We start from the raw sequence: 27,009 nt of genomic DNA, 5'->3' as shown, positions 1-27,009 counted from the left end.
CCCCTCTTTTAAGGGCAGCATGGTTCAAAAGGGACTAGTAACTCATGCTTTTATTCAGTAAGGAAAATATCGCAGAAATAAAGGATAAAATAGTTTCCTTGTAATTTTTAATTCATTTAAAATCATGTGATTCTAGTGACTTTAGTTCATAAGACTCTTTGAAAGAGGACAGAGAACCAAATAATATAGTCTTTATAGACTTCATTTGGAAATTAGGTATTATTTACCTTAAAAATGATTGAGAATGTGAATCTAGGAGTCTGCTAAGATTACAGCTAACAAAAGGCACAAAGTAAAGTAAAAAGGGATTGGTAACTGATAAGCAAATGATAGATGATTGAGTGGATAGATACATGAATGGATTAATGAATAGATAGAAAAGCAGATAGATGGATAATACAGATGAATGAATTAATAGAGACACAAATGGATAGACAAGGAGATGACAGATAATAGAAAGATATTCATAGATCAATACATGGTTAGTAAATGAGTAGCGGGATGCACATGGATGAATAGATGACTTGGAAGCAGAATAAATAGTTGATATATAAATGAATATTGGTAGATGAATGGATAGATGCTAGAGATTGATGAATGTAAGGGTGAATTTGGAATGAAATTGCAGATAGATGCAAGGGTATGACAATATTATGATTGTACCCAACTGGAATGGAATACCAATGAAGATAATGACATTTCTTTTCATGGAACTATTTTAAATAGTTTAACTGTTTTAGGAACGTATGGACTGGTGGCAGAAAATTAGTCCGTCTCGAAGAGCCCTGAAGTTTCATAATAAGTGTCTCAATGAAATAAAAAAAATACATGAGTGTGCCATGATTAGGCCACTTCTGAATCCTCCCTAGTGCCCCATTCTGGCCCATTTGGCCTCTTTAGAACACCATGCAAATGGAGGAAAAAAGTGACTTCACTGGGCAGCCTTTCTGCATCCTTGGTGATACACAAAAGTCATCCCTTTTTGCCTCTTCTTAACTCTGATATTCACATGTACCTTCATCAGTAGACCTACTCGGGAAGGCCTGGTGCTGTAATTAATCCATGTCACAGGCAGATGTAAGATTGGCAGAATTTATGAGTGGGTTTGAGCTACTGTGATGAGTAGGGGCACCTCAGCCCGTGTGATAGAAATTCCTCTGCTAATTGGATTGCTAGAGCTAATCAGAAGCCAGAAAAGGAATAAAAAAATCAGTGTTCCTGCTGCCGCTGCTGCTGCTGGCTGATAAAGCAGACAGCTCTTTTCAGGACAGGAGGGCGGGGGGAGCTGGAATTGAATCCTCATGCGGAGGTCTCACTCTAGATAGCTATCTCAAAGGCGACACAGCCCTTCTGTCACCAGGCCAGGAGGAGACAGATAGGGCAATGGGAGAAAGGGTGATGTGAGCCCAGAGAGACTGTATTACCAAATTGCAAAAACGGAGTGAGTGGGGAGAGATGAAAGGAGCCGAGACCAAGACTGGGAGCGGGGACCACCATCCAATGGCCTGAGAGAGCTGGAAGGCTTTTCTGAAACGAGGTACCACTCCCCGGGACACAGGTGCATGCCCAGCATCACTCTGGGATATGACTTCAGGAATCTGAGGCCTCATCCCCAAAGCCAAGAGGCGCTTGCAGGAGAAAGCCATCTATATCTTGTCGTTTAGCTTAACACACTCTTGCGTTCACTTTCCTGAAGACGAGAGAACCGAGGGGACAATGCAAATCCCATTCAATACTAGGGCAAGTGCAATTCAGGGAGCTTAGCTGAACTGCTCAAGATGTAGGGCAAGTGAGGGGAAAAGACCACATTTAAAACCTCTCACCTGCTGGAAAACCATCAGCGCATAGCAGCTGAGAGGGAACGCTCTATCTGTGCTCACTCTTTCTACATTTTGGAAGCAGCGAGGGGGTGATAAGGCAAGTTCGTGTTCATTGTCCTGCATACCTTTTCCTCCAGGGATCAACAGTTCGTTCCAGCTGAGAGCGTGAAATGTGTCTAACAGGGACACAGGTTAGATCCTGGTGGTCCTTATCTCTACTTTGCTTGTCTAAGTCTACGCCACTTCTCCAAGAAGCAAATGTATCCCTAATATTGGGTTTCACCACGCCGAGTGCCCTTCAGTTCTCGTTAAATTCCATTCTTTGTCTCCTGTATTCTTTTCTCTCTGTGATTACCCCTTCTTTGCGTATTTCTTCTGGAGCTCTCTACATAGGCTCCAAAGCCCTGCCTTGGAGGTAAATCCTTAGCCTCGATGAGTAGGCAGCAAGCCCCTCTTGCACACAACAAAGACTTCTATTTTTTTTTCTATCTTTTGGGCGACACGATAAAAAATAACCCTGTATTTATGCAAATTGCAAAGTAGCGTGTGATAATGAAAACAAAACAGTGCTGGCCCGCAGCCAAGACATGGCGCTGACGGGAGCTCCCCGACCATTTGGCTCTTGATTCTTCGGGGAAAGCAGCTGTAGAGAAATGAGAATACAGGACCCCCTCCTCACACGCGCACACCCTGGTTCGCACGCATTCCGGTACCCGTCACCTCGGAGCCAGCGAGACCTGGGATCCAAATGTGGTTCTGCCTCCTCCGGCCGTGGAGCACTGCAGTGTCGTCCTCCACGAGCCTCCCTGCCCCTGCTCCTGATTCCCTTTCAGGAATTTACAAACATTTTCCCCAGATCAATATCCGTATTGATTATTCATTGTGAGTGAGTCGTGTGTCTTTGGTGATCCAGCTTGCAGAGGTAGCAGGCAAAGGCTGCTGCGGGGGAGAAAAATAACAGAAGGCGAGAGGGACCCAGCTCTTGCTGGGTCTGCGGCTGTCGGCAACACAGAAGGGAAGAGAAAAAGAGAAAAGCACCTCAAAGCCAAGGAATGGACACGGGTGGAAGAGAAAGAGGGAGCAATAGCAAGAAAAAAGGAATCGATGACTGGACATCTGGTCCCAGGGAATCTCGATGGCTTGGAGGAAACCCCCATCTTGGGTCTGCTGTTACGTGCAGGACGCAATGGACTTTGCTCTGGGAGTGCAAAGTGACTCACAGTTTTGGTATCTCCTACGTAAGAGCTTTGGGGGGATTCCTTGGCTTGCTGACAGGCAAGGAAGACAGCGGCAGCAGTGAGGTAAAACACGATTACTTCCAACTGCCTTGCGGAGGAGGCGCAGTCGTGCGGTGTGACTTGAACAGCTTGCTGCTCTCTGATGGCACGCGGAGGGAGAATAATTAAAAAGGCCAGCATCACTTACTAAGTGAGTAAACACAGAGCCGTTCCAATCGTGCTCTCCAGCTAATGAGAAGCTGTAATTTCTTATACTTCAAGGCAAGATGAGACAGTGATGGGTTCAGTGGAGGGTGTGTTTGCGTGGATATGGGGGTGGGGGGTAGTGGTGGTGGTAGAGTTAGATCGACTAATTGTTGGCAATGTTTAAGAAAGGGATTACTGGAAAAGACAGTGAAATGATGACAGGAAAACATCTTGGACCAGAGCCAAAAAAAAAAAAAAAAAAAAAATCGAGGCAAATCAAGTCTGCAGCTCGGAGAAAACACCCGTCGCTCCGGTGGGAAGCTCCGACAGGAATTGCTCGATGTTCCTTAGCCAAGTACGGAATATCGTGTGAGCACAAGGGGACAGAATTAGGGACCACCAGAGTCCAGAGGAAAGAGCTACGGTATGCCAGGGTATACAGTGATGTCATACATTGAGAAAAAAAATGAAAACCCCAAAACCAGAACAGATCAAACCAAAACAATAAAAACCAACCTGTGTCCTTTCCTTTTTATGGGAGGCTTCTGCTTCAGTTTATTAAAAGCAACCCCCAAATGTGCCTTCTGATAGTAGGAGCTGCTGATTCTCTGTTTGTCTGCAGAAGCTGCTGCAAGGTTACGGAAAGACGCTGGAAAAAGGAGGTTGAGGAAATTAAGTTTTCCATTGGTTGGGTTTCTGGCAAACGTGCCAGGCGATCGTCTGCCATTTGGACAGCCATGGGGGTGCCAGTTTGGGATTCCTCTTCTGTTGTCACCCAGCTTTGGCTTGGTGATTTTAATACAGTGTTCCAAACACACATGACAAAGTGGGGACCTCAAGTAATAAAGTGAGCTGGATTTTCTTTCTTTCTGGGTGTTCAGTTAACTGAGCTAAATGGTTCTCTTTCACCTGAGTGGAATTGGGGCTCTTTAAGGATTTCTGGGACTGGAAGGTCACCCTTTTAAGATATCCTCCTTCTTTTCTGATTGAGGTTTTAATTTCACATTGCTTCCTTATTTAGGACTCCCCAATACATTCCAAGTTTCCTGAGCAGGAGAAATAGATTTTGCAGAAGTGAGCCGCGGAGACCCAAATGAGGAGGAAATAAACCAGCTGTGGATGACTTGGGCACCCTCCATCGCATGTGTTTGGCATTCATAGAGACCCGTGTCTGCAGTGTGTGTGTGTGCGTGTGTGAAGGTATCGTGGCAAATGTGTGCTTGCATGAGTGTGGCTCCGTGTCTATGTGTCTCTCTGAGAGGGAGGGAAAGGGAGCGAAGTCAGAACAGGCGGAATGTTTGGGTATTTATGTAATTCATGCAGAGAATGTTCAATGCTGCAAGGCAGACAGTCACCCATCCCTGGACTCTGTGGCTGTGGAGGGCCTGTACAGACCTGATCTGAATGTTAAATGCAGGAGATGAAATTAGCATACTAACCAAGGATGTCAACCCCTCCTCACAATCAGTAAATGGCTGTCTCCTCTCTCTAAAGCCGGCACAGCCATGCGCGCCAGCCACTTAACTATGTCCCCTGTCAGATCCTTTTTTGTGTTTGTTTTTTTGTTTTTATTTTTTGATGAAAGACTGGAAATTCATTAATGAGGAGGGAAGGAAGAGCTTCAAGGGGCTGTAATGAAAACAAATGATCCTCTTTAAACCTCATGACGGCCAAAGCCAGGCGGGCGGGGATTGCTTTCTGCTCTGGGGTTGGAGAATAGGAAATTCCACAGACAGCAGACCACTTGAGGAGATCCAAAGAATGCTTTGCTTGGGAATATTTCTTCTGTGTGGCACAGATCGGCCATGACCGGTGTGTCTGTGTTAATAATATCGAGAATGAACTTTATCTTCCTAACTGTAAAAGAGAAGTGTTGTCTACCAGATGTTTCTCCACTGGGCTCAAGGTTATCAAAGTTTCTTGACCTTGTTGGGGTAGGAAGTGTCTTCTGGACTTTTTTGGCCAATTGCCTCAGCCTTTGAAGTGACAGAAATTTTTCTTTTGGGCTGTGCATTAGGCCTTCCCCAAAGATAGTACTTGCTTTTATTTTAATCTCTATCATACAAAGAAGTACACAGAGAAAAAGATTTGATGTCCACTTTTAGAGAATCCCATCCTAAAGCAGACAATGCTGTCTAGAAGCTGAGAATCAGGCATATTAGCCCCAGTACTTAAGCTGGGAAATGTTTACTTACTTTTTCTTTATTTATTTATTTACTTTTTTTGAGATGGAGTCTCACTCTATCAACCAGGCTGGAGTGCAGTGGTGCAATCTCGGCTCACTGCAACCTCTGTCTCCTGGGTTCAAGCAATTCTCCTGCCTCCGCCTCCCGAGTAGCTGGGATTACAGGTGCCCACCACCACGCCCGGCAAATCTTTTGTATTTTTAGTAGAGGCAGGGTTTCCCTGTGTTCACCAGGATGGTCTCGATCTCCTGACCTCATCATCCTCCTGCCTCAGCCTCCCAAAGTGCTGGGACTACAGGCACTTTGCCTACATGGTGAGGCACCATGCCTGGCCACTTTTTCTTTATTTTAACCACTCTATCCTCAGAAACAAACTTCTTTCTTCCCACTGTACTTCACTGATTTGGCTTTAAACCAGGGGTCATAACTCGGAAATCTCCAGGGACCTGTGCACACCAGCCTGAAGAGATGATGAGGAGGAGTGGGGCTTGGGACGAAATGGACCGGAGAGCCACTCGCCTCTGGTCACCTGGGGGAATAAAAGTTGTGCCATGTGTTGCCTGATCTTCCACTGTTCCAAGAGGTGGTAGAGATTGGTATGTGTAAATATCAAATATATCAATTGTTTTTTTTTTTTAGATAGCATCTCGCTCTGTCGCCCATGCTGGAGTGCAGTGGTGCAATCATGGCTCACTGCAGCCTTGACCTCCTGGGCTCAAGCAATCCTCCCATCAGCCTCCAGAGCGGCTGGGACTATAGGCATGCGCCACCACGCTAGGCAAAGTTTCGTATTTTTTGAAGCCACCAGGTTTCACCATGTTGCCCAGGCTAGTCTTGAACTCCTGGGCTCAAGCAATCTGCCCACCTAGGCTTCCCAAAGGGCTGGGATTATAGGCATGAGCCATTGCACCTGGCCCAAATATATCAATCTTTTAAAAACCATCTATGAGTTAAGTGAAACATATTCGCAAAGACAGTTTTAGCCTACAGACACTACTCTGTAGTCTTTGTGTTAGTCTAAAGTTCCTAGCACAGGTGTTTTGGCTTTTATTCTATTTTGTGTTATTTTAAAATATAGATATTAGCAAGGACACAGCATACGTCAAGGGAGTATGTGTTTTGCTGGACTAAGAGGGAAATGCTAATTTAAAACAATAAAGAGAGGAAGGGAATGGATGTCAGTGTGGCCTGCATGCCCTGGGGTCAACATCATTTTAGCAGGCATGATGTAATGCCATCTTTCTTTAAAGTAGTGATCTCTGGCTGGGCGCAGTGGCTCACGCCTGTAATCCCAGCCCTTTGCAAGGCCGAGGCAGGTGGATCGCTTGAGATCAGGAGTTGGAGACCAGCCTGGCCAACACAGAGAAACCCCATCTCTATAAAGAATTAGCCAGGCATGGTGGCACATGTCTGTAATCCCAGCTACTTGCGGGGCTGAAGCACGGGAATTGCTGAATTGCTTGAGCCTGAGACGCAGAGGTTGTAGTGAGCTGAGATCATGCCACTGCACCCCAGCCTGGGCAACAGAGCAAGACTCCACCTTAAAAAAAAAAAAAAGTAGTGATCTCTACAAAGGGTTTTTCCCCCCCAAAGGGTCATAACTGGGAAGCTTAAATATCTAAAAAGAAATGCATTCACATAGTTTTGATGCAGATCTACATCCATTTTAAAAACAATTAGTGATTAGTGTCAGTTCAACATTTTTCTTTTTCATTTTAAAAAATGTTCTTCTTACCCATCCACAGCACTCTTCATCTCAAGTGAATAAGAAAAAAAAGAGAGAAATCCCCAGAAGAGAGAGATCCTGCCTGTAGTTTGGAAGAAGCCACGCGGTGCCTGAGATAACTTCAACAGCAAAGGGCACTTCAGCAAATGGTGAAGGCAGCAAGAAGGCTCCTCTTCTCACACCATGACATCTCACAATCGTGCAGGGCTTTCCAATTTCCACGGTGCTCTTCACACATATTACCCTGTTTAATTCTCACTACAACCAGTGATATCGGCGAGACAGATAGTCTTTAGCTAACTTTACAGATGAGGGTACTCAGGCTCACAGAGAGAGGACTTGCCTAAGGTTGAAAGATAATAAGAGACAGCCGCAGGTCTTCTGGGTCTTAATCTGGTGCCATTTTAGTATTTTTCATAGGTTCTTATAAAAAACATCCTCTTTAGAACCCGTGACTTAAAGGTGCCTTGATTCTTAAAAAATAAAATTCTTTAGAGATAGGGTCTTGCTGTGTTGTCCAGGCTGGAGTGGTCACAGCTCACTGCAGCCTTATTCTCCTGGGATCAAGTAATCCTCTCACCTCAGCCTCTTAAGTAGCTGGGACTACAGGTGCACACCACTATGGCCAGCTAATTTTTTTTTAAAAGATGGGGTTTTGCCATGTTGTCTACCCTGGACTGAAACTCCTGTCCTCAAGCAAATCCTCCTCCAAATTGCTGGAATTATGGGTGTGAGCCACCAAAGGCAGCTTTTTTTTTTTTTTTTTTTTTTTTCGGAGAGAACACGGTCTTACTTTGTAGCTTGAGCTGGTATTGAACTCCTGGCCTCAAGCTATCTTCCTGCCTCAGCCTCCTAAAGTGCTGGGATTACAGGCATGAGCCACCATGCCCACCCGCTTCCTTGATTCTTGATCCATGCTCATCCCTGCCTCACTTCTTCACCATGAGGTTTTTTTTCTCATAGCCTATGTTATTTGTAGTTATGTGCACTTTGAAAATACTTCCTGTATCCTGCCAGTGAGGAAGAACCACAGCTAATTTCCACTGGCAAAGGCAGAAGCCATCCTTAACTTCCCATTCTCCTCTATTTGTTCCTCCTTTCCTTGAAAGTCAAGTTTACCCATGAGCTGGTCTACGTTTGTACTATTTTTACTTCTTCACTCCGCTTTGCATCTCTACCCAGGGCTATCTGCTTTCATTCCTACTTTCCCATTAAAACTGCTCTAGGTCATTAACAACCAATTCCACTGTGCCTTCCTCTCTGAATCATTGTATTCAGTGACCAGTCCCTCTCGCAAGACGTCTCCTCTGTCATACCTGGCATCATTCTATTCCTTCTTCATTTCTGGTTACCTCCTCTCTAGCTTCATGTCAGACTTATCTTCCTTTATTAATGCCTTAAATATTAGTGTTTCTGAAGAGGGTTTCTGTGGCCACCTTCTATTCTTAACTGTAAACACTTTGTTTTGTGTAATGTAAAGCCTTGGCTTCAATGATCATCTATAGACTGATCATCAATTATCATCTCCATCCCAAACCACTCTCCTGAATTCAACCCAGGATCTCTGGCTCCCTGCTGTTACCTCCTTGGGATGGTCCATGAGCCCTTCAATTCAGGGCACCCCAAATCATCCCCAAACCTGCCTCCCTTCACCCTCTTCTCTTTCTCTCCCAGCTGCTCTTCAAATTCTCTCATTTCTTTCCCTATTTCTATTTTCTCTTTTTTATTGTATTCCTACCACTCTTCTCTTATTTTCCTAGTGGCTTTTCCAAAGGCCTAACTGTTCTCATCATTCTCAGATATGCCTTGCCCACAATGCCTTCTCTGTACTATGTCTAATTGACCTACAGAAAGTGCAAATGTGATTATCTTGCTCGCCTTTGTGAGATCCTTCTAAGGATCCCACCTTCTTACATGGCCTTCCAGGCTGTTCATGACCTGTGTGCTGCCTCTCCCTCGCCTGCTCTCTTCTAACTCGTCCATTGCCCATGCTCTGCTTCTAGGTCATAAAATGCCCCATAACTCTTTCATGCCTCTAGGATTCCATATGAGGTTCCTGCTTCCTGGAACGTTCACCTCGGCTTCCTTCATTTGACCAACTCCTCCTCCCCTTTCAAGACTGTTCCAGCAAGAAGCATTTCTCCCCCGACCGAAACCTCCCACGCTGGGTTACGTGCTACTGCAAGACCCTATTCCTGCTTCCCTCTCCCACAGCATGACTCCACTTTCACAATGACCAAGTTTTCCCATTTGACCATGAGACACACAGAGGCAGAGACCGTGCCCTTCATCCCTGTCTTCCCAGCACCCAGCACAGATCCCAACATAAACTGGGTGCTTAATAAATTAATATTACTATTTTTATTCCAAGTATCATAAATAGTATTTTTCCAGCTGTAAGATTACAGGCCTCCAAAATAATCAAGCTGAGGGAAATACAGCGACCATTTCCCATAGAGAAAAAAGGATTTCCTATTGGGCAATTCTCACCTACATCACTTTTTTGACTTCTGTCAGGCGAAAGACAAGCAGTGGGGTGGTCTTTAGGTGTTTGCTGATGTGGTAGAAACTTTGGAGTTAATTAGAAGCTCTGGCTAAGGCCGTACTTCCTTTGCAGAGTTCCTGGGAGGAAACACTAAATTAACAGTTCAAGGTTACTATTAGAAAAATGGCCTGTTTCCCTATGTTATGCCTCAGAGAGTTTGTTCTTCTCTCTGCCATTTCTAAGATGTTTCCATTTTCCTTTTTACCTGGGTACGTTTGCCACCCTAAGCCCAGTCATTCCAACACAGGTGAAAGCTCTTGAGGTCAGGGACTGATTCTTTGCCTATCTTCCAGCAGCGGTAGATTCTGGGGCACTCAATTAGTACCTGGTGGAGTTAAATAGTGAGAAAATCTGCTCATCACAGAAGAAGGAACGGGGATGATTTCCTAAGTTCCCATTTTCCACAAAGCAGAAAATGGCATGAGATCAGTAGTACCAGACCTCCCTGGCAGTGCTAGAAATATCTCAAGATACTATGAGCAATTTCTAAATTTGGAAATGCACTGATTCTTGTTATTTGCAGTAGTTATGCTCTGTAAAGTTGCCACAGACAATGAGTTAGTGAATACCGAACCATCGCTCCTAGGGGAAATAGAGAATTAGGTTCCTGCAAGCCTCTGGTCACAATGTTTTCATCAATGAATCAATACAGAGCCTCGTTTTATGTGTGTTCCTGTTGAAGATTTAAGAACCTTATTTTGTGTGTGTGTGTGTGTGTGTGTGTGTATATATATATATATATCTACATATATAGTTACTTAACATTGGACTCATGGCCAATAACACTATAATGCATACCTGAATGAAGCTTAATTTACACGTGTGTTTTCTTTGTAAGGGACACCACAGCCTTCTTGTGCTTAGGACCACCAGATGGTACTTGTGCATCATGCTTGCAGGGTATTTTCTTTTCTTTTTTTTTGAGACAGTCTTGCTCTGTCACCCAGGCTGGAGTGCATGGGTACCATTTTGGCTCACTGCAACCTCCACCTCCCGGGTTCAAGTGATTCTCCAGCCTCAGCCTCCCGAGTAGCTGGGATTACAGGCACATGCCACCATGCCTGGATCATTTTTGTATTTTTAGTAGAGATAGGGTTTCGCCATGTTTGCCAGTCTGGTCTCGAACTCCTGACCTCAAGTGATCTGCCCGCCTCGGCCTCCCAAAGTCCTGGGATTATAGGTGTGAGCCACTGTGCCCAGCGTTGCAGGGTATTTTAAATGACAAAATCACCAACCAAGAGCACGAAATGTCAACAACATGGCATTGTGAAAAGAACACTTGTTTATAGTATGAGAGATAAAACAGGAAGCAGACCCTGATTTGACCTCAGCTGGGAACACACACATTGGGCGACTTGATGTTTTCATCTCCCTGCATGTGTCTGTGAATAATGATGAAAGTGCTGCAAGTATTGATTTTGAAGTTACAACTAAATTTCAATGAGTAGGTGAATTTGCAAATACGGAATCTGTGAATAATGAGGTAATACATACTATCAAGATATACTAACAAAAGAGTAGAGTTTTCCTTATTTCCAATAGAGAAAAGGATCATCAAACTCACAGGGCATTTCTGACTTTGAAGTCCCTTCTTTAAATTGTACAAATCATCTACTTTCTGGCCAAGTTCATCTGTGCTTTCTTAGAAGTTTTCATATAAATAATTGGCACTCACCAGAAGTTGTCTAACTGTTGGGGATGGGGTGGTGCATTTTTCTCAAAGAAACAAAACTGGTTTGCTGCCAGGAGAGGCAAAGACTAGGCAATTGATGAGACCCCACTGGAAGCTGAAGGACCTCCTGCTGTTTATGATTTAAAGTTGGCCTTGGCGAAGTGACAGATGACTCACGTTAGGCACCTGTGCCCATATACAGAGGATTATACATGATAGTCTGAAAAGTATTCTTTTGAGCTAAATCTTGCCCTTTTTGAATTATACCGTCATGACATTTCATATGGAAAGCAGCTGCTTAGAAACTCATTTTTGCTTTTTGCTTATTGATTCCCATCTTGTTGCAAAGAATGGATACAGAATTCTAAAACGCAATGCTACCCTTTTCACACTAACCAAAGGCACAGAGGTACATGTGTTTTAGATGTCAGGAAAGGGGGCCACTCAGGCATGCAGAGTGGACTGAGAGGAGAAATGTAGTGAGATTCAGAAACTAAGAGTAATAAAAGGAGGGTTGGGGGCCAGGCACGGTGGCTCACGCCTGTAATCCCAGCACTTTTGGAGGCCCAGGCAGGCGGATCACCTGAGGTCAGGAGTTCAAGACCAGCCTGACCAACATGGAGAAACCCCGTCTCTACTAAAAACACAAAATAAGCCGGACATGGTGGCACATGCCTATAATCCCAGCTACTTGGCAGGCTGAGGCAGGAGAATCGCTTGAACCCAGGAGGTGGAGGTTGCGGTGAAGCAAGATCGTGCCATTGCACTCTAGCTGGGGCAATAAGAGCAAAACTCCATCTCAAAAAAAAAAAAAAAAAAAAAAAGGAGGGTTGGGCACTTCTTACTACGTCTTATTAAAAGTGTATTTGGAGTTAGTTCCATCAGGATCAGAATCTCTGCTCTCTTATTAGCAATGTGATCCTAAAACGTTGACTGACCCCTTTGAGAACTGCTCTCTCTTCTGTGAAATGGGACCCTAATACCAACCTCTTGGAATCACTGTGAGGCTTAAATGAGATAATACATGTCAAGTGCTGGGCTCTAAGTCCAGCAGAAAGTTGGTAATCATTGCTTTTGCTAGCATCTTCTGGGTTCCTAACTAGCCATCTGACTTTTTGGGCATATTCATGAAGATATGGAAGATTGGAGTTGAAGAGACCTGCTCTGGGTCAACTTCCTTACTTTATAGAGGAGAAAGTAGGCTGAGTGGGGTCCAACCAGCACAAGTATCACGAAGGTAGTTAGGGCAGAATCAGAAGGAGAACCCAGCTCCCTGAAGCCCAGTTCACAATTATACAGTAGGGTCCTGGTGCCTAGATTTCCACTCCAGATCCTCCTTCTACAACTATGAACTGTCTGCCACCCCCACACCCGCCCCATTAGCCTGGTAACTACTGCTCCATGGGTTAGTGTCTTCTTTGGCAGAAAGACTTGGTGCTACATCAGCCAAGTTAGAATTTTTTAGAGCAGGAACCACTGAGTGTGAGTTTTTCGTGTCTCTTGACTATACATAAAAATAGCTATGAACAGATAATACTCACAGCATATTAATGTAAGACAAAGCAAAACGGATCACAGAAGCTACAGAAGGAATGCTCCTTTTAAAAGAGATCAATTATTTCTTCAGTTCTCTGTAGCAATTTGCAAGATGCTCCTTTGGAAAAGCCCACAGGGAAATGCTGCTGGATATATAAACCCTAAAGCTTATAACTGATCATGCAATAACGAGACAAGAAAGCTATGCTGGACAAACTGGATGAGACTGGTTAATTTCCAACAAGCCTGTCTTAACTAGTGGAGTACAGGCTTAACACGGGCCATTTCAAGGTGCCAGCAACCTTGCCATCAGTGTGGAGGTGTGGGGTAGAGGGTAAGATAGCATAGTCCTGGGGAAGCCATTGCAAGAACTGGGCCGTGCTATGGAATAATGAATCATGAGGCATTTGGGCAAGAAGTTATAACCAGAAGGACATGGCAATAGCAAGACAAATCACAATGGACTTAGTGGGTCCTGACAGTGAAAAGGAGGTCAGAGGCTGGAGTGTGTGGTTAAATGAGTAGGGTCTACCACTGTGCAGGTCAGCCAGGAGAGCTGAGTGGTCCAGACAGCTACAGAAGCACTAAGATTGGAGCTAGTGGCACAGCTCAGGCTGGCTCACCTCTGCTCAGCTAAGTTGGGTTATATAAGCAGGTATCAACATTTTGAAGTGGTTATATAGGCCTGGTGGGATGGGTGTCCCTTCACCCACTTCATCATGTAAGAGATAAATCTTTGCTATAAATTGCTCATGCTTCAGCAAAGAACAATATTTCTTAGTGGGTATTGGAAGGTCTGGAGGCAACAGGCAAATTCTATTTCTCCATTGCTGTGTCCCACTCACTCTCTATTCTTCACCCATTTTTGTCCTCATCGTACTCATAGCCAGTCGAACTGAGGATCCACAAAGGCTGATATCAGATGTAACTTCATCAGAATATCCTCCTTGTGAAAGATCTGTAACTATATTTAATCTGCCAAGGTAATAGGTTTAAGTGAAACACAGCTGACATATCCAACCCACTAAGCTATTATATTTGCATTTTATATTGAACATCCCTGTAATATTCTCGTTGCTAGATGGAACTGACATTTCCATATGATGGTAAATGCTAAATTGTGAATTGCTTTCATCGGGGTTTTGCCTCAGTGATTTCACCACCCTATAGACATAGACAAAAAATCACAACAAATACACATAAGTATCCAACACGTTTTGTGTGTGTGTGTGTGTATAGTCTGTTCAGTGGCTTAATTTGGACTTACGCAACAGATCACCCACCCAGAATCTAATTATTCAGCAACCATGTTACTTATTTGGAATTGACAATAATAATAAATGTTTTCTAAGAAGCTGGAGAAGCTGTCACTGAAGTGACATCATGGAGGTTCAGAGATGGTAGAGAATGCCGGTAGAGAATGCCTCAAGTGCTTGGTCTCAGTTGGATGTGAGGTCTGTTTTAAGAATGGTACACTGATGGCCAGGAGCCCTTGGGGATCATGCACCATGCTAGGCAGCCCTCCTTTCAAAGAAAGGCTTGTGAAATCAGGACTTGGGATCTTAGATCTTTTTTAGTGTGGGATTTGCAGGAAAGCAAGTTTGGCCTTTGCAAGGATGGGAAGTGGCAGCACCGGTCCATCGGAGGAGGGTTTTTGGGAATATTTTTGAGTGGCAGATGAAGGATTCTAGAAAAGTATTCATCCTGAGGAGAGGGTCAGACACACAGGCTTGACTTAAGAAGGGTGACACAGTAATCAAAGGGGTGGGCGGATTTGGGGTACAGGACGCCTTCCACTGTGAAGAAGACAGATTATCCTTCTCTCCTCCATCCTCCAAGCCACATCCCAGCACACAGGCTGAATCCCAGTGACAAGTGAAAGATTCAAGAACGATTTTCACACAAAGCCTCTTCGAGGGACAGGACATGGGGGCCAGAAGGGCTTTGGGAACAAGGCAACTGATTATGGCATAAAAGTCAAGGAAAGAGATTCTTTCCCAGCTATGGAGGAGTTTCCAGGCTGTGGCAATGCCAAAGGTGAAAATGACAAAGTGGAATTGAGGGAATTTCAACCCGAAGCAGACACCTGTGCTCATGGCCATACCAGCCCCATGTCCAGCGGGATCCCTTAGTGACTGGAACCTGTGATATCACCAACTATGGCAGCAGGGAGATGTTGGCACACAGTGATGCCACCAGCTTGAGGAAGGACAGGAGAGACTGCCTTTGCACGGACAGCAACCAGGATATCTCCCAGCAGCAGGGACAGAGCAGGATGGGGCACCCTCACAAAGACTGATACATGGCAGAGGATTTAGAAACCAGCAGGGGTTGAGAAGACTGACGTGAACACATGTGACGTCCCCTTTCCCAGTTCACTCCCCAGAGTACCTGGGGGAGATTTGGAGCAGAAGTGGGGGCTTACAATTGCAGGTGGAGGTCAAAGCCACCTATATTAACAGGGCCCAGCTCTATACAGCTGTGACCAGAGAAGCTGGTGATCTCAGCAACCTATTCTTGGAAACTCTGTGAAGGGAGGATGGGTGGTCAAACTCCACTTGTATGGACAATGATAACTAATTTAGAACCTTGCGCTTACATTTCCCCCAAAACTCATAGCAGTCACCACACTGCCCTCTCATTGTTGATTTACTCATCTGTCTCCTCTTGCAAGGTGTAAGCTCCTTGAGGAAAGGAACTATATTTTATTCATCTTCACATCCCCACTTTTCTGTTTTTTTGTTTGTTTCTTTGTTTAATACAGTCTCACTCTGTCACCCAGGCTGGAGTTCAGTTGTGTGATCATAGCTCACTGTAGCCTCAAACTCTTGGGCTCTAGCAGTCCTCCTGCCTTGGCCTCCCAAAGCACTGGGATTACAGGCATGAACCACTGCATGGGGCCCACATCCCAAATTTTCAACACTGTGTCAGGCAAACAGCAGACACTCAATCCAGGCATGTTAGATGAATAAATAGATGATGCCTTAAAAAAATAGATGATGAATAAGTCATAATAATGAGATGGCCTCAAATGAGAGGTAGGTTATGTAAATAAGCAAAGATGGTGTCCAAGGATGTTGTTCCAAAGACGTAGGGCTCCTTCTGGGGAGGCTGTCATGGGGAGTTAGGAGGAATTTGTATGGTCCAGAGCTGGCCCCTACCTGGGCCCTTCCAGAACCCCATGGAAACTCATCAGATTGTAGCCCCTAGTACTGATCTAGGTGTCCTTGAGGTGAGCAGAGAGGGTAGCTGGGCCACACCTCAACTACTTTAAACTCTTAGTAATTGAAGAAGTGAAAGCGTAAGAGTAAGGGTCCTAGAAGGTGAGAAGAGATGACAGATGAACTTGTCCTGCCTCTTTAGGTCTGCGAACCTTAAGAGGGTTGAGTCCTTGGGCGTGGACCACGATAGGCTATACTTCAGTGAGATGTGGGCCTTGGGCTGCTGTGGGATGTGCACAGAGATTATTCCACAGGACAGAGGCCATTCCCCTGTTTCCTTCTCTTAGGATGTAGTAAGGAAGCTCCACTCCTGTGAGCAGTCCCAGGGTCCCAGCCAAGGTTTCTTGGTTATGCTTCCAATAAGTGTGGCACTTTGGCCAGAGGAGCTTCACTAGATGACAGGGCAGTTACATGTCTGTTGATTCCAAGCCGCAGAGTTGTGACCTTTTAGGAGAGAGCCGAGGCATTATGAGCCAGGAGTGAACCATCCTGAACACCAAGCATAGCTGGCAGCATCAGGTCAGTGCTGGGGACTAGCTCTCCCCTCCTGGCCAGGAGCTTGGGAGAATGAGGCTTGGCCAATGAAATGCACATAAGTCACATATCTATGAGGTCTCTGTCCCCATCCAGGTTTGGAGCTATGAACACGAGACTCAGGATCAGAAGTCTGTGGGTAATGGTTCAGAATCCAGGCTGACTGCGCTCCTAAACAGCCAGCTGGGTCATCGCCAGCCATCGAACCCCGAGGTGCTGGGTGGGCCAGGCTTTTGGAAGCTGTCTCCTCCATGACCACAGCCTCATAATGAAGGGGGTCTTTCCCAGCTGAACATATCTCTTGATTAATCTCTATTTGCTGTTCATCTATATGTATTTAAAAAAGGAGAGAGCCACGATAACACAATGTCCTTCTAAATGCTCGTATCTTAAAGCAAGTCTACATATTCTTTAGATAACGATGTGCTTAAAATAAGCAGCAATTTAGGGTACACTTTTTCACTTTTAAAACTTGCAACTGACTTCGGTTCCTATATAATAAAGTTTTATACAAACTAGTAATTCTAAAATGATTCTTTCATTCTTGACTGGTTGAGAAACTGAGGGTTGTAGAAGTCTTGTAACGTAACATTTAGTGTCCTCAGAGGAAGTTATGTCCCTTTATACTCCTTCATGTATGTGTGTATTTGCTTCAAGGTTTTCAGGCACTGAGTGCCAGTGTGGATGTGTATGTATATATGTGTATGTGACACGTCTGTGTGTCTATATGCGTGTGTGTATATAATGTGCATATGTGTCTGTGTGTCTATATACCTGTATGTGGAGTGTATGTGTATGTGTGTGTACTGCATATATAATGTGTCTATGTGCCTGTATGTGGAGTGTGTGTGTACTGTGTATATAATGTGTCTGTGTGTCTATGTACCTGTATGTGGAATACATGTGTGTGTATACTGTGTATAAAATGTGTCTGTGTGTCTATGTACCTGTATGTGGAGTACATGCATGTGTGTATACTGTGTATAAAATGTGTCTGTGTGTCTATGTGCCTGTTTGTGCAGTATATGTGTAGGTGTGTGTATACTGTGTATATAATGTCTCTGTGTGTCTATGTGCCTGTATGTGGAGTATACGCATGTGTGTATACTATGTATATAATGTGTCTGTGTCTATTTGCCTGTATGCAGAATGTATGAGTGTGTATATACTGTGTATATGATGTGTCTGTGTATATGTGCTTGTATGTGGAGTGTGTGTGTTCGTATACTATGTATATAATGTGTCTGTGTGTCTATGTGCCTGCATGCAGAGTGTATGAGTGTGTGTATACTATGTATATGATGCGTCTGTGTATATGTACCTGTATGTGGAGTGTATAAGTGTGTGTATACTGTGTATAAAATGTGTCTGTTTGTCTATGTGCCTGTATGTGGAGTGTGTGTGTACTGTGTATATAATGTGTCTGTGTGTATATATGTGTGTGTGTATACTGTGCAATATGTCTGTGTGTTTATGTGCCTGTATGTGGAATGTTTGCATATGTGTGTGTATACTGTACATATGATATGTCTGTGTGTATAAGGGCCTGTATGTGGAGAGTGTGTATGTGTGTGTGGGTGTATACTGTGTATAAAATGTGTCTATGTGTATATGTTCATGTGTGTGTGTACGCTGTGTATATAATGTGTCTTTGTGTCTATGTGCCTGTATGTGGAGTATATGTGTATGTGTGTATGGGTATACTATGTATATGTGTCTATGTGTATATGTGTGTGTGTAGATACCGTGTATATGTGTCTGTGTGTACATGTGTGTGTGTACTGTGTATAAAATGTGTCTGTGTGTATATGTGCATGTGTGTATATGTCCTGTGTATGTGTCTGTGTGTCTACGTGCCTGTATGTGGAGAATGTATGTATGTGTGTGTGTGTGTGTGTGTGCATGTGTGTGTTGTGGCTCAATGGAGGCTATACTGGATGTCTCCCCTATGTGCTGAGTATGCTCTAGAATGGAACGTCTGCTTTTCTAGACCACATGAGTGACGTCAAAGAAGTTGCATTTGATCCTTATATTGAAGTTTTTTTTTAATTGAAAAACATGTTTTTATTCCAAAAGACTGAGTAGGATGGTATTTTAAAAATAATTCAAGTAATTTAAATTTAAGACCCTAAAAAAACTGTCCAGTCTGTGGTCCAAATCTATTCTCTGGCCCAGCGCCCAAGGCATTTTCATTAGATTGGGAATTAGATACGTTTTCATTCACTTTAAACTTTTGTTGCTCAGTGTTTTGTTCTTCAGAGACAAGCTAACAAGTGTCAGTGGTCACACTGGCCTCAATAATACACCTCCTTTCCTTGAATAATCTATTTCAGTTGCATTATTGCCACTTAAAGATGGCCTTGTACTTGCAGACACATTTTCAGTGGATGTATGGGGAATGCTGATAATTCCCCTACATGTTTTTGCCTCTAAAGTTAGTAACTTGTTTGAAGAAAATGTCCCTAACTTACTTTCTTTGAAGCCATTTGCAAAAAGGGGCTATCAAAATAATTCTCTAACTTTTTCTTGCTATTATTAAAGGAGATTGTATTAGTCTGTTCTCATGCTGCTAAAAAAGACATACCCAAGAATGGGTAATTTATAAGAAAAAGAGGTTTAACAGACTCACAGTTCCAAATGGCTAGGGAGGCCTCACAATCACGGCAGAAGGTGAAAGGCATGTCTTACATGGCAGCAGGCAAGAGAGAATGAGAGCCAAGTGAAAGGGGAAACCCCTTATAAAGTTATCAGATCTCATGACTACCACGAGAAGAGTATGGGGGAAACCGCCCCCAAGATTCAGTTATCTCCCACCAGGTCCCTCCTACAACACATGGGAATTACGGGAGCTACAATTCAAGAAGAGATTTGGGTGGGGATACAGCCAAACCATATCAGAGATTTTGTCACACTATACTAAGATTTCTTTAGGTTTTAAAAATTCATTAGTGAAAATTCTACTGTGGTTTCTTCAGCAGATAGTACTGACACATAAGTAAGAAAAAAACCCCAGATAACTCAAAGAAAAATGGGCAAATGACTTGAACAGGCACTTCACACAAACACACACACAAAATTCAAATGACCAATCTGTGCAATTAAGGAAATGCAAATTAAAATCATAACGAGGGACCATTCCCGCAACTACCAACTTGGCCAACATTGAAGTCTCACAATAACAAGTGTCAGCATGGATGTAAAGGATGACAGCAACTTCCTACACTGTTGGTGCTAGTTGGCTCATACTTCAGTGTTGTCTATGTAATGCAGAAGGTACTTTTCAAATGATTTTGAAACCAGGTCCTTATTTTTCTTTTCTTTCAATGAAGGCAGGTGTACTTTCCCCACAAGTCTATGATATGGTTGCACTGATAGCTTCTTACCCTTTCAGGTACAATAGCATGTTTTCATCAAAAGTAATGTATCCCCTGAGTACTAATACATAAAATAGCTACATATCATGATATACCAAGCATGGTGCTTGTACACAGTAGATGCTCAATGAACACTAAGTTGACATAAGCATATCTGTCATGTAATAAAACATTCCTGAAATAAGATGTTATCAATTGCTATATATTCTAGCCGTTCAGTTTTTGTGGGGGTGTGTGTGTTTATTTTTTGTTGTGGTAACATTTATATAACATAAAATTTGCTATTTTATCCATTTTTAATTGTACAATTCAGTGGCATTAATTACAATCACAATGAATAACCATCTAGTTGTCCAGTGTCAACCCTCATTTTATTTTACCTATTCATTTATTTATTTTTTGAGACGGAATCTCGCTCTGTCGCCCAGGCTGGGGTGCAGGGGTGCAATCTTGGCTCACTGCAAGCTCTGCCTCCTGGATTCACGCCATTCTTCTGCCTCAGCCTCTCAAGTAGTTGGGACTACAGGCGCCCGCCACCATGTCTGGCTAATTTTTTTGTATTTTTAGTAGAGACGGGGTTTCACTGCATTAGCCAGGATGGTCTCCATCTCCTGACCTCATGATCCACCCGCCTCAGGCTCCCAAAGTGCTGGGATTACAAGTGTGAGCCTGTAAGCCACCGTGCCCAGCTACCCTCATTTTAATATGTGAATTGTTAGAGTCAACTTTTATATTTCAAATTTCTTCTTTTTTCCCTTCCTTCAATACAGCTCTTCCTTCCTCCTACATTTCATCTTTTACTATCTTTGCCAGCTCCTGGTCTCATTTGCAATCTGAGTCATGTGTACTATTATTTGTTTGGGTGACCAGCGATCTCTGTGTCAAAAGAATTTATTTTCTTCTTCAATTTGGCTTGCAGTTGTCCAGTAGCAGAAGTTGCTACATTAAACTATGGGCAGTTAAAACTCAAAAAAGTGTCCATTCTTACTAGGAATAATGTAGACTCTTGGTTTCAGAATCCTCTAAGACCTCTCACAGATATCCAAAGTACCAGAAATGACTAGCCCAAAGTCTTAGTGAGGGTACTATGGGTACTAACTCACCAACTGTGTACAGTCCCCAAGTTAGTCTCTCTTGCTAAACAGTGAATCACTAAGCTGTGGATAATGTTACACAAGTGTGATAAAATGATAACGATGATGATAATGACAACAGCGAGCACGGAGCACTGTTAGGGGCCAAGCGTGGCTCTAAATCTGTTACGTGTATTACCTTATTTGGTCATCATGATAATCCCATGGCATACGCACAATTACTAGCCTATTTTATAGATGGGGAAACTGAGGCTCAGAGAAGTGAATCATGATAATCCCAGAACCTTGGTCTTAGTCGCTACACCGTGACCCCAGATGAAGAGTAGAACCCAGAAGAATGCTCTACTTTCTCATTCTTTCTGGAAGGCTGGATATTCCAAATGAAAAACAGATAGATTAGGTTAGGGACAAGAGTAAAACACACATTCACACACATACACACCACACACACACACGCACACACACACATACACACCACACACGCACACACCATGCACACACACATACACACCACACACACACCATGCACACACACATACACACCACACACGCACACACAATGCACACACACATACACACCACATACACACCATGCACACACATACACACCACACACGCACACACCATGCACACACACACACACATACACACCACACACACCATGCACACACACATACACACCACACACACACCATGAACACACAGATACACACCACACACACACGCACACACCATGCACACACACATACACACCACACACACCATGCACACACACATACACACCACACACACGCACACACCATGCACGCGCACATACACACCACACACACACACACCATGCACACACACATACACACCACACACACACACAAACACACACATATTTATGTCTTTGGGGGTCAGTGAGGGGTGGGGAGGGAGCTTGGGGAATTAGCCAGTCAGTAATAACTGCTCAAACAAAAACATCCAGAAAAAATATGGCAGTTTAGCTGGGAAGAGATTATTTTTAGCTGCTGGGCAGGAAGCAGTTGAGTATAAAATGCAGGGCTACTGAAGGATTTCAACACAAAAGGGACATAATGAAAGCTATGCTTTTAGGAAAATAAAACTGTGATCCATGAGTATGAGGGCCTGGAAGAAGAAAAGACTTGAGGTGGAAAGGCCAATGTAGAGGGGCCTACAGGAATGTGCAGGGCAGGCATTGACGGCTGGAGCTGGGGTAGTGGCCTGGGGACGGAGAAGCTGACAGAGACCCTGTAGAAGCAGAACAGGTAGAGCAGTGGGTATGGAAGTCAAGTTGACTGCAAGAGTTTAACCTGAATGGCTAACAGGCCGTGGGGGTCTCATGAAGAGAAACAGGAAAGCTGGGAGAAGAAGGGAATATGGGGGCGGAAGTGCAGGCACAGAATATGAGGCCATGGTGAGATGCACAGGGGCACTGGGAGTTTAAGTTCAAGAAGGAAGTCAGAGCCCCATGCAGAAGCAGCTTCAAAAGCTCAGGGTGGGAGGAGACGGGCTGGGGCTGAGTGTTTGGTGAGAAAGGGGAGGAGCAGCAAATGTAGAAACATCGGTCACATGGACTGACGATGAGGAAAGAAGAGAGACGTCAGGACATGTTAAAGGGGCGGAAGGAGCCAGAGAAAGTATAGCGGAGGATAAAGGAGCCAATGTTCATAGACCAACGGGCAGACTCCAGTGGAGCAGAGAGAAAGAAAATGCATGAGAGAGAAAGGAACAACCAATGCAACCAAAGTATGCTGGCGGAAGGCCACCGGAGTCCAAAGAGAGGGGAGCTTAGAGAGAATGACCTTTTCTCCAGCAGAGAAAGCAGAGCAGGAAAGCAGTTCTGGAAGCAGAACTGATTGACAACCTCCAGCTGTCTTTGCATCTTTGGATTCACCCAGCATTCATTGCAGGTCATGCTGCTCCCAGGCTGTTCCAGGCAATGACTGAACACGGCAAAGTGCTACAACTGCACCATTCCACCCTCAACCCCATGGGACTCCTCTAACAGGCAACGTTTGCTCAAGGACTCCTCCGTGGCCTGGCTGAGATGTAAAGAAAGAAGGAGAGAATCAAGAAACCTACAGATACGGAGCAGGAAGGTGAGGAATACTTAGGGAGTTCATGAGGGAAGGCTATGTCCAGAAAACAGCAAGAGTGTGGGTGTAATAAAAGGAGAACAGGGTTGCAATAAAGACTGTGAGAAATGAAATCAACAGGAAAGAGAAAGTTAAATACACCAAGGAACACTGAGGACCACCTGATCTTGGAGAAAACACAAATGGTGCATCAGTTGGATTGGTTGTATGATTTTCTTTCTTTCTCTTTTTTTTTTTTTTGAGATGGAGTCTCGTTCTGTCACCCAGGCTGGAGTGCAGTGGCATGATCTCGGCTCACTGCAAGCTCCGCCTCTCAGGCTCACGCCATTCTCCTGCCTCAGCCTCCCTAGTAGCAGGGACTACAGGCGCCTGCCACCACGCCCAGCTAATTTTTTTTTGTATTTTTAGTAGAGAAGGGGTTTCACCGGGTTAACTAGGATGGTCTTGATCTCCTGACCTCGTGACCCACCCGCCTCGGCCTCCCAAAGTGCTGGGATTACAGGCATGAGCCACCACGCCCGGCCGGTTCTATGATTTTCTTTATAATGCACTGTGTAGGCAAGGAGCAGAGACAGAAGACACAGAGTGGATGTCACTCTGATTTGGCAGATTGATTATGTGGCAACAGAGGGAGAAGGAGTTAAGGTCCTTAAAAGGCAGGTTAGAAATGCAAGAAGACTAAGAGAAAAAAAATTGCCTGCTAATACTGGCCTTGGAAGTGTCCGGTTCAAATCTCCATCTAAGATAACCTGCTCTGGAAGCAGAGCTGATTGGCAGCCTACAGTTGTCTTTGCACATTTGGATCCATCCAGCATTCATTCCAGGCCACGCCACTCCCAGGCTGTTCCAGGTAATGACTGAGAACAGTGGGGGTACCAGAACTGCAGCATTCCATTCCCAACCCCGTGGGACTCCTCTAACAAGCAATGGTTGTCTGGGGACTTCTCATTGGCCCAGGTGAGATTTTTCTCTGAATTACATACACATGGTCTGAGGCACTTCTTACCGGATCCATCCTTCCCGCTATCCTTTCACAGGTGTTGGACTTGCGTAGCAGGTTGAAGCTCTCCCTGCCCACTCCAGCGCCCTTTCACTTTATGATTCACTGTAAATTTCCTGCAATACATCTCTTGCATGTCTAATTGTTTTGGCTTCTGCTTGTTGGAGGTTCTGAACTGACACAACTGGAATTGCTAATAATTCATGGAGGGGTTAGTAACTGAAAAGTGTAGTCAGTGAGGTGTGACTACAAAGATGTGAGGCTGATGGGAAAGAATCATGGGATTCTTTTTTGAAATAATGATAGATTCACAGGAAGTTGCAAAAATAGTACAGAATCCCCTATACTCTTCACCCAGCTTCCTCGAATGGCAGCATCTTATATAAGTCTAGAAGGATATTAAAACCAAGAAATTGACATCGATATAATATTCACAACCAGTTTATATGATTTTATGCAATCAGATTCTCATCATGTTTTTGTCTCATAGAAATATTGATCTCATCTTCATTGCAAAAAGTCACTTAAGTAATAGTTTATTTCTAAGTAAACTAGCTCTATAACCACAAGGTTTGTAAGACACATAAATAAAGCTGCAGGTGGAAGGGGAAATAGAATATGAGAGATGTCCACTGAGGAAAGAGGTCTCCATCCACCTGTTTATCTATCCATCCATCCATCCATCCATCCACCCATCCATCCATGTTTGCTAAGCCTTTCCCTAGTGTCAGGAACTATGCACTTTCTATTGCACTGAGATACGAACATCAAAATGGTAGCAGCAGCTATTGTACTTCTGTTTGGGCCCAGATGCAATGAGGAACCAGGGTGTCTAGCCGGCAAAGAATATCCAGATCAGTCCTGAGATTGTTTCCACATTGGCAGTAATTCAACTGATAGCAACCTTATGCTCAACGGCTAGGATCATACCTTTTTATGAGTCATTGTAAAGTGCCAAGGGCATTGACATATACTTCATAAATGCTAAACGATAACAAGCCAGTGAACCTAGAAGTATTGGATTCAGTATTTGAGACATTAAATCCAAGTTACGCTGTTCTAGAAACAAGGTAAACAAATAAATCAACCCCAAATCAAATAAAGCCCACATCCATCCCCAGCCAGCACTGGGTGTTGTATGGAATGCTCTTTATGGGTGAGTGGTTATCTCATGAAGGGGCACGTGTTAGTATTTTACCTGACAGATCACACACAATGCCTTGCCTGTGATTTGGGAGAAGAGTTTTATATCCAGTCCACAGTAGACAACAGCAAGTCCACAGTAGACAACAGCAACACTATATTCTTAAGGCTCCAATTCCCTTTATTTGATGCCAGAAAATAATGTCTGCTGAAGCCCTGGAGAAGAGTAACAGTCACCCCACTGAGCAATTAGACTGATCCTGGCGGGGAGTCTCTGTAGGCAGTACTGGGAGACACTGTTTGTATTTCAAAGCCAGGATTTAGTTTTCCTTAAAGACGTAAGTCTTTTTAGGGGTCCCTGTGATTCCTTGAGGGTTTAGGCACACAATCTGCAAAGCCTGAAATGCCACATAATCCTGTACTGGCTACTGAACTGGATACAGCATGGTCTGAGTGGTTTTCTGATTCACAGCCCAGAGCTCTGAACATGGCCTGGTGCTGTTTGATCTGGGGTCTCTGGGCATGGCCCCTTCTCTCTAGGAGTCTGCCGTCTTGGTTGCACATACAAACATGATTTCCTAGGACTCACATTCCCTTAGTCATTTCACAGTGATGACACCCTGAGGAGCAAAGCCCAACTTTCCATAGCAAAAGAGCGATGGCAAAGCTCATTGCAAATTAGGAGGCGATGACCATGACATCTCAGGGAGTGACAGAGACTGACAAGATCACGCTCGAACATCGTCTAGGAGGAGATGCCATTCTTCAGTGGTCACTTCCAAAACAATTTTACTGTCATTCAATTGCAGTCAAGGGAGGCAGAGCCAATGAGCCTACACCAGACAACTAGATCTGCCAATGAAGTATCCAGTAGAGGACTACAGAGCCAGGAATCAAAAGGTAATACAGCCATCAGATGCTGACCTTGCTACATTTTCTACAAATATAAGGTGGTTCTATTTGTAGTTTCTGCCAGTTTCTGCATGGTGCAGGCCTAGCTCATCACGTTTTATAGAATTGAATGTACATGTGAACAATAGGATGTTTTCAATGGTTAGGATGGCGGTTCTCAAATATTACTGAGCATCCCAATCACCTGGAGACTTCAAAAAAGCAGATTTCTGTTCTACAACCTCAGAGATTCTGACTTGGTAGATCTGGGATGAGGAAGTTTTTAGCAGGCACTCCAGTGATGGGAGCAGATGGCCTGTCCACCATGCTTTTGGAAATCATTGCTTTAAATCAGTGTTTCTCAGTCTTTGCAAGGGTGCAATGTAAAGAGTTTAGGGAAATACCTTCAAAATAATCCAGTTTGAATTTCTTATTTTGCAGATGAAAAAATTGAGGGATCAAGTAACTTTCTCAAGGTCACTCAGTCACAAGTACAAAGTTAGGATGATAAGCAACATTTAATCATAGTGCCCTTTGTACCATTTCATTTGGTGAATCTCCTCTCCATCAAGTCCTGTTGGACATGTACACAAGTAAGTAGGAACTAGAATGCATTTGGATTATCATCCAAATGCATTATAATGATACTATCTAAATTATAATATAATTATAATGATGTGGATAATTTTTATATCATTGAAACAACTGGTGAGAACTTCAGTGTTGCCAAAACAAACACTA

At 43.9% G+C, this 27,009-nt stretch overlaps 1 long non-coding RNA gene across 1 annotated transcript; it reads left to right on the top strand.

Annotated features, from left to right (window-relative positions):
- The first annotated feature begins 1,704 nt into the window (after positions 1-1,704).
- Positions 1,705-27,009, top strand: LOC104002673 (uncharacterized). Its single transcript, XR_675056.4, has 4 exons — positions 1,705-3,248; positions 23,049-23,237; positions 26,187-26,277; positions 26,710-27,009. It is a non-coding gene; the product is annotated as an uncharacterized LOC104002673 (long non-coding RNA).

The sequence above is a fragment of the Pan troglodytes genome, chromosome 18, assembly GCF_028858775.2.
Source record: "Pan troglodytes isolate AG18354 chromosome 18, NHGRI_mPanTro3-v2.0_pri, whole genome shotgun sequence".
NCBI lineage: Eukaryota > Metazoa > Chordata > Mammalia > Primates > Hominidae > Pan > Pan troglodytes.
Note: the sequence above shows the minus strand (reverse complement) of the source record. Positions and strands in the feature narration are given on the sequence as shown.